Here is a 7660-nt window from a genome sequence, read left to right as displayed (position 1 = left end):
ATGTCATAATTTGTAACTATGATTACTATTTATTTATAAGAACACTAATTTAATTAAATTTCATCTTTCTATATTCTGGTCATCGCCAACTCGTCATTTGTTCTGTATTTTAAAATAACTAGTAACTTCTGGGGGTCTTATTATCACATCTTTATGTATTTTATAAATGTAGTCAAGTTAGCTCTTAAGCGCTCATTAGACCATGACAACGATGAGAATGATGATGATGATGATGATGATGATGATGATGAGAATGATGATGATCTTCTTCTTTCTTCTTCTTCGTTCCTCTGATGGACATCTATGGCTGAAGTCCGATATCTGCTATGAAGTCTGTGGTCCGCTTTAGGTCCTCAGCCTCGCCATAGAGCTTGTTGTTGAGTGTTGTAGGGGTGACCCAGTGGTTCGAACGTTGCACGTTGTATAATGGGCAATCCATAAGCACATGTAAAGTGGTTTCATGGTCGGTTCCACATGGGCAATAAGGAGTTGTTCCAATACCTAGCTTTGTAAACATATGTCCTCTTAGTCTATTGTGTCCTGTTCGGAGGCGGAATAGAGTGACTTAGCTACTTCGCTGAATGGCATGGATTGGATCCTGCTTGTTGTGTTCCAGGGCCCGTTCTAATGAACGCGGACTAGCGCTTAGTCCCGGACTATCTCTGACTTTAGTAAATGACTAGAAAAAATCGGATTTAATGTGAGCTGACTAAGCTAGTCCCAGACTAAAATCACGTCACCTTCGGACTAAGTTTGGCCAAGATTTAGTCACTTGCTCGAGTCGGACTTGATCGTTTAGTCTCTGACTAGTAACTAAGAAACGGCGTCAACAAAGATGGCGGCCAATGTTAGACGACTCGGTTCGCGAGAAAAAAATACATAGAAAAAGAATTATAACGACAAAAGTAATCTGTTGATATTTGTCAATGCTAATGGAAACGGTTTAAAGGTCACAGATCGTCGAAAGCACACATTTTTGTCCGGGAAACTAATAAATCTGATGAAGTTGAGTGACTCAGTGAGTCTGAGTCTGGAGATGTCAGCTTCGCTTGGTTCGAAGTTTAGATTGAGATATTTAGAGAATAACAAACACACAACTAGACCTAGCTTATTTTTTTAATATGAAAATTATGTTGTTTAGCTAAAACACCCCCTACCTCCTTTTATTTTCTTTATTTTTGTGCCAAGCAAAGCAATGCGAAGTTACTCTCGATCACATGACGTGATTCGTACGACTATGACTATGACTATGATGACACTGTCATTGACAGTACTGCCAAAACAACTGTCAACACATGAAAATGGCGGCAGCTGTGCTGTTTCAAATTCGTCAGAGAACACTGATTCAACGGGAGAGGGTGTTTCGGGTCAGACTTAATCCCATCGATTCGTTTAACGACGATGAAATATACGAACATTTCCGTTTTCATCGTGAACACATCTTTATACTTTGTGATCTTGTAAAAGACGACGTTGATCGTCTTCTCTGGAGGAAAGGTTAGTATTTGTATTCATTTTAATTCTAATCTCATACTAGACTAATCTAGAAGTTTTCTTACATTCTCATGCATCCAACCCAAAATCGGTGCCAAGACTTCTTCTTCTTCTTCTCCTTCATCTTCACACCTCCTCGTCCTTCTTCATCAACATCATCATATTCATCTTCTTCTCCCACTTCTTCCTCCTCCTCTTCTTCTTCTCAACTGAACTAGTCAAACTAAGTGTTAGTGTTGGTAGATCTCTCTAATCATCACACACAAACCACTATGACTGTTACTGGTATGACATGGAATGGAAATTTTTTCACCGCTCTCAGGCACTATTGAATTTTGCATTCCCTTAACCAATTTTCGAGCTCTTGTTGGAGATTATTTTCACTGTAATTGTAATATTTTGAAAGGGAACATTTTTCATGAGCAAAACCAGTTTAGAATTGAAGAAGAAAAAATTTGTACAGTTGGACTGACAAATTGCTGAGGAGAATCAATCTTTAAAATAGGATTTTTCACTTGAGGCGATGGGTAAGCGTGGTTCAGCAGTGTGGTCTTTGCTTTGTATCCAAAAGGTAATTAGTTTGATCACCCATTGTACTGTGTGGCCTTGAGCAATCCATCTCGTCCTAGTTCCATTTGCGGCACTGCACTGCGGCTGATGTCTGGGTTATTCCAGTATTCCCTTGGAATAGTTCCTAAAGACAGACAAATTTACCCATTGGATGAAAAAAGGGAATGTTATCTTTATATGCATATATGCTGGTCTGACATCCGATTGCAATATGAGCCTCGTTTAACATTGTTGCACTGGACATTATTTTGTGTAATTTTTTTGAGATTTTCATTATAACAATGAGCTCATGATGTATTGGGTTATCAGACCTGCAAATAAGTGCACGTTGCCTTAATGCTTAAGGAAAATTAGTTTATTTCATCCCAGCTTAAATAATGAGATTTACCGTTATAATATTATAATAGATGAGAGAGTAAAATACAAACTATGACGCTATTTCAATACGAAGCAGAAGTCAGAGCCATTCGAAACATTACAAGAAATACAAACAACAAAAATAAAAATAAGAATATCGAATCGGAAGGTCCTGGGTTCGAGCCTCGTGCTCGGCGCATAGTTGAGTCCTTGGAAAAGACTCTTTACTCACATTCTCTCACCGTACTCAGGTGTAAAATGAGTACCTGGCTGTTAGCAGTGTTGTCTTTGTCCGAAAAATTGTAATATCGCCTGACAGGCGTCATGTCCCGTCCTACATGTTAAATGTTGCTGTTGACCAGGGAACTATTGTAAAGCGCTTTGAGCACATTCAGTGGATATTGCGTGGAAATCCTCTCTTGCGGTTATACCAAAGCTGTTAAAAAATCGTAATATGTTGTTTCAAAACTTGTGTCTTGTTTTTAAAATTTCACTTCAAATACACATTACAAAGATGTTGTCTACGGTCAATTTAAATAAAATATTTCACTGGATAGACTTTAAAAAGTGAAAGTAATATATTCGAGTACAGTTTCCTTGAACTTGAACTCATTCGAATATCCCAAATTTTTTCCTTATTATTTTTAGTTGTCATTCCATTCCTCTGCAATAGACTATGCCATATCGGCATGGGGAACGTGCTCACAGGCTCAATTTCAAAAGGTTGAAAAAATCCAAAACCAATGCCTACGCGTGATCACTGGAGCAATGAAAACAACACCAATTCACAAGATGGAAACCCACACAGGAATAAAACCTCTCAAAGAACAACGAAATTTAAAAATAGTGACACAATTCTCAAAGATAAAATTCATGGAATCCCAACCACTGCATCCAAGTACAATGGAAAAGAAAGAGAATCGACTCAAAAGGGAAAACTTCATCGCCTTGGGACAAAAACTAGAGAGCGAATATAAAGTGACACCAAAGGAAGATATTGCCCAAATCAATGTCCCAAATCTCAAACCACCACCGTGGAAAAAGAAACAAAAATCCATAACCATCAACAAGAAAAACATACGAAGCAATAATGACAATGCTCAAACCCTAAAGATGATCGATAAAAAATACCCAATGACCAACTGGATAAGAGTTTATACAGATGGCTCAGTTTCCGGCCCCCTCATGAATGGAGGTGCTGGTGCACTCATACACTGGACAGATAAAACAGAAACAAAAATATCTGTATCAGTGGGTTCAATGTGCACAAGTACTAAAACTGAAGAAAAAGCCATCCTCAATGCAACAAAAGAACTATCCAGAGATCACAGAATATACGGGAAAAATGTGGTTTACTTGACAGACTCTGATGATGCTCTCCGGTCTATTGAAAATTACCAGGACTCTGAAGCCGCACACACTGTGGAGGCCCTTGAGGGCTTATCTGATAAAACAGGAAAAATTGTGCTGCAGTGGATTCCAAGTCATGTAGGTATATATGGAAATGAAATTGCCGATCAACTGGCCAAAGAAGGAGCCCAGAAGGAACAACCGAAGTCGTCAATCACTTACCATCAGCAAAAGAAAATAATAAAGCTAAAAATAGACAAAGAAAGGAATGACACACACCTAGAACACAACAAGCAGGATCCAATCCATGCCATTCAGCGAAGTAGCCAAGTCACTCTATTCCGCCTCCGAACAGGACACAATAGACTAAGAGGACATATGTTTACAAAGCTAGGTATTGGAACAACCCCTTATTGCCCATGTGGAACCGACCATGAAACCACTTTACATGTGCTTATGGATTGCCCATTATACAACGTGCAACGTTCGAACCACTGGGTCACCCCTACAACACTCAACACAAAGCTCTATGGTGAGGCTGAGGACCTAAAGCGGACCACAGACTTCATAGCAGATATCGGACTGCAGCCATAGATGTCCATCAGAGGAACGAAGAAGAAGAAGAAGATTCCATTCCTTACTTGAACTAATTTCACCTAGCCAATGTAAAAAAGGATTTGATTAATTCAAGTTTTCATTTTAGTGCGCCCTGTTATTTCGACCACCGAAGATTTACTGTTACATTGACAGTTACGCTTGTGTACAATATGATACACATGCATACACACAGGCACTCACACACTCCATTGTCATTTCGCATAATTGACACCTCTCTTACTTATTCTTATCACTTCGCCATTCATTCTAATTTCAATGCCATATGCCATGATTTGCTACTAGTTGGCTACGTCATTAAATGAATGATGTGATACAGGAACCTTCTCCCAATAAAGTAAATAATAATTATAAATTTCCCTTTAATAGTCCTCATGCGGAAATTTGTCTTAGGGATTATTCAATGGGAATGCTGGAATAACTCAGGTGTCAGCCGCAGCACAGCGCTGCAAATTGAGCTAGGGAGAGGTCTCTTGTTGATGGCCACATGCCATGGTGTATATTCAAACTAGGTATCTTTTGGGTACAAAGCAAAGACCATACTGGTGAGCCACAAGTGTCAAGTACAAAGAAATATCCACTAAATGTGCTCAAAGCGCTTTACAAGTGGACCCTGGTCAACAGCAACATTTAACATGTAGGACGAGACATGCGCCTGTTAGGCGATATTACAATTTTTCGGACAAAGACATCGCTGCGAACGGCCAGGTACTCATTTTACACATGAGTACAGTGAGAGAATGTAAGTAAAGAGCCTTTTCCAAGGACTCAACTATGTGCCGAGCGCGAGGCTCGAACCCAGGACCTTCCAATCCAAAAGCGAGTGTCATACCACCAGACCACATCCGCACAAAGACATCATGCTGAAAGTAATCGCATCAAATAGTTCTTCCTTCACTCCTTCAGAGCTGCAAGGCTGGTGTAGCGGGAGTTTATCTCTGTTTCTTTAGTGTGAAACGGACAATAGTAATTGCTTGCTACCCCTTGGATAGGACACAGGTTTATTGTAAAGTACTTTCCACTAGATCTAACAAATACAGATTCCCCATCATTCCTGGGTGGTCAGTGGGGTCAAATAAAAATCTCTACTTTGCCCTTAGCATGTAAAGCGAATACCCTAATAATTGAGCTAGAGGGACCAACTTCACATCAAAGACCCGTTTAAATATCTTTAAATATTTGAAATGAAAAAAAAAAAAAATTTAATGAATAGCAGTCCTTCAGAGGCATGAAGCCCAAGGAGCCAGGGTTTATCCCGGTTTCAGACAATAACAATTGCTTGCTACCCTTTGGATAGGAAGGTAGTCTATCACAAAGTACTTTCATGAGATCTGACAGACCTAGCTACCCAATCACTATCCCCCCCCCCCCCCCCTTTCTACCACTTACATTACATCAGAAAAAGGGGCAAGTTGGAACAATGCAATGGTTTATTCCTCTGTTCCCCTCTCCTCCGCCTCCATCCATTCTAACCCCACCACTCTCAGCCACTACCATTACTAAATGCTCTTCAAGACCTAGTAATAGTAAAGCACCGTCCCAATGATAAGAAAAGACATAATCAGGCTTCACATAAAAGCTCATTACCCAATCAGTTTTCATCAGGCACAGTTACTCAATCAGTCAGTTGTCACACATCATTCGCTTTATTAGGCATAGGTCTATCAACATATTGATCAGTCAGTCACTTGCCTTTTGTTGAGTCGCCATGGTATGTTACACAAAGTACATGGTTGTTAAAAGGTCACCCAATGACTATTACTCCCCCACCCTCATCCCATCTCCATTCCCTGACGCCTGGGTTATTCCATTCTTCCCTTGGAATAGACCCTGAGACAAATTTCTCCTATGGGATGAATAAAGGGAATTTTATTATTTTATATGAGGCCATTGTGCGCGACTGTACTGTACGTAAGTTGACTACCTTCCTGATTTAGATTTTATTGCAGGTTTTATTATATTCAAAATTTTCCTTCTCCCATTTTTAGGTCGTCTCTGATGCAAATTTATAAGTTACAAACTTGGTTCCTAAGTGGCCTGGTTCAGTGCATGATGCAAATTTTTTTAGGAAATCTGGGCTATTCTTTGCATTTGAGGATCCACATCGCAGGGCTTTGGATGGTGTGATCCTTGGAGACAGTCGTTATATGTTAAGAAAATTGGCTAATGACCCCAATACCAAAACCCCCAAAATAGAGGAGAAGAGGCATTTAACACCGCCCATCGTATCACAAAATGTACAATTGAAAGGTAAGTTTTACCAGTCATATAATCCCACCCTCCAGGAAACAATAACATTTTGATAATTTTTGAAATTTAATATTTCAGGTTTATTTTTATCCACTTTACAATACAATTTGCAAATGATCAATGAAAATAAAAGAAAATTAACCAAAAAAAAGTTGTAATCATGCTGTCATTGTCATGCCATTATAAACATTAAAATTTTTTTTGAAGAACTCAGATTAACCATTATAATTCTTCGCCTTCTAATTCTAATTAAATGACTGAGAAAAAAAAAAAAAAGAGAGAGAGAGAGAGAGAGAGAGAGAGAGAGAGAGAGAGAGAGAGAGAGAGAGAGAGAGAGAGAGAGAGAGAGAGAGAGAGAGGGAGAGAGAGAGAGAGGTCCATTTAATTTTAATTGGTTTTAAGTGTACATGTACAAGCAATTATTGTCATTTCAACAGAGTCATTGGAGTGGTTAAAAGAAGATGGAATTGTCTCCATGACGAGCTCAGAATGACGCCTGACAGAGCCTGCAAGGTTATTTATGTGTGTTTTTGACTCCGCAACTTTGCTGTTGATGCTGGCCTACCCATGGAAGAAAACAACTGTAATGATGATGATGACAGCAATCATAACTTTTCTCCTATTGGGACTCAGAAAGGAGCATCTGAACAGAACGTCTTGCTGTTGGCAAGGCAGCCTGGCTGACTTTGATTAATAGTGCTTTTAGAAATATCGTTGAACCTCTTTAATCAGGAAATAAATGTAATCATTAATGTAGTACATCAATACAAGTATACTGTGTGCAGTATTCTTTTGTGATGAGCTACACAAATGTCACGCTGTTTTAATTATTGTTCAAGCATATGGAAACACATTTCTATATCATATAACTACAAGTCGCCTATCAGGCATCGAGTACTCTTTGACTATCCCATTTTACTCCTTTTTACTGGCGCTGATGTGTTGCAAGTGCTGTAAAACCCTTAAAACAAAAACAAACCTGTTTTGCAGGAAGTATTAAAGTGCATTCACTGTAATTTTTTCT

At 39.1% G+C, this 7660-nt stretch overlaps 1 protein-coding gene and 1 long non-coding RNA gene across 2 annotated transcripts in view; one reads left to right on the top strand and one right to left on the bottom strand.

The window, feature by feature from the left end:
• The window catches only part of LOC144979839 (uncharacterized), a 32755-nt gene extending 31492 nt beyond the window's left edge, over nt 1–1263 (bottom strand). Inside the window, exon 1 of the mRNA XM_078927020.1 lies at nt 1158–1263. The gene's annotated coding sequence lies outside the window, so the exon portion shown is untranslated. The remainder of the gene's footprint in view (nt 1–1157) is intronic.
• On the top strand, nt 1241–6512 carry LOC144979841 (uncharacterized). Its single transcript, XR_013646782.1, has 2 exons — nt 1241–1497; nt 6375–6512. It is a non-coding gene; the product is annotated as an uncharacterized LOC144979841 (long non-coding RNA).
• The last annotated feature ends 1148 nt before the right edge of the window (nt 6513–7660 follow it).

The sequence above is a fragment of the Berghia stephanieae genome, chromosome 9, assembly GCF_034508935.2.
Source record: "Berghia stephanieae isolate SIO BIC M18660-M18661 chromosome 9, UCSD_Bste_1.3, whole genome shotgun sequence".
Taxonomy (NCBI): Eukaryota; Metazoa; Mollusca; class Gastropoda; order Nudibranchia; family Aeolidiidae; genus Berghia; species Berghia stephanieae.
This window is presented reverse-complemented; position numbering and strand designations above follow the sequence as displayed.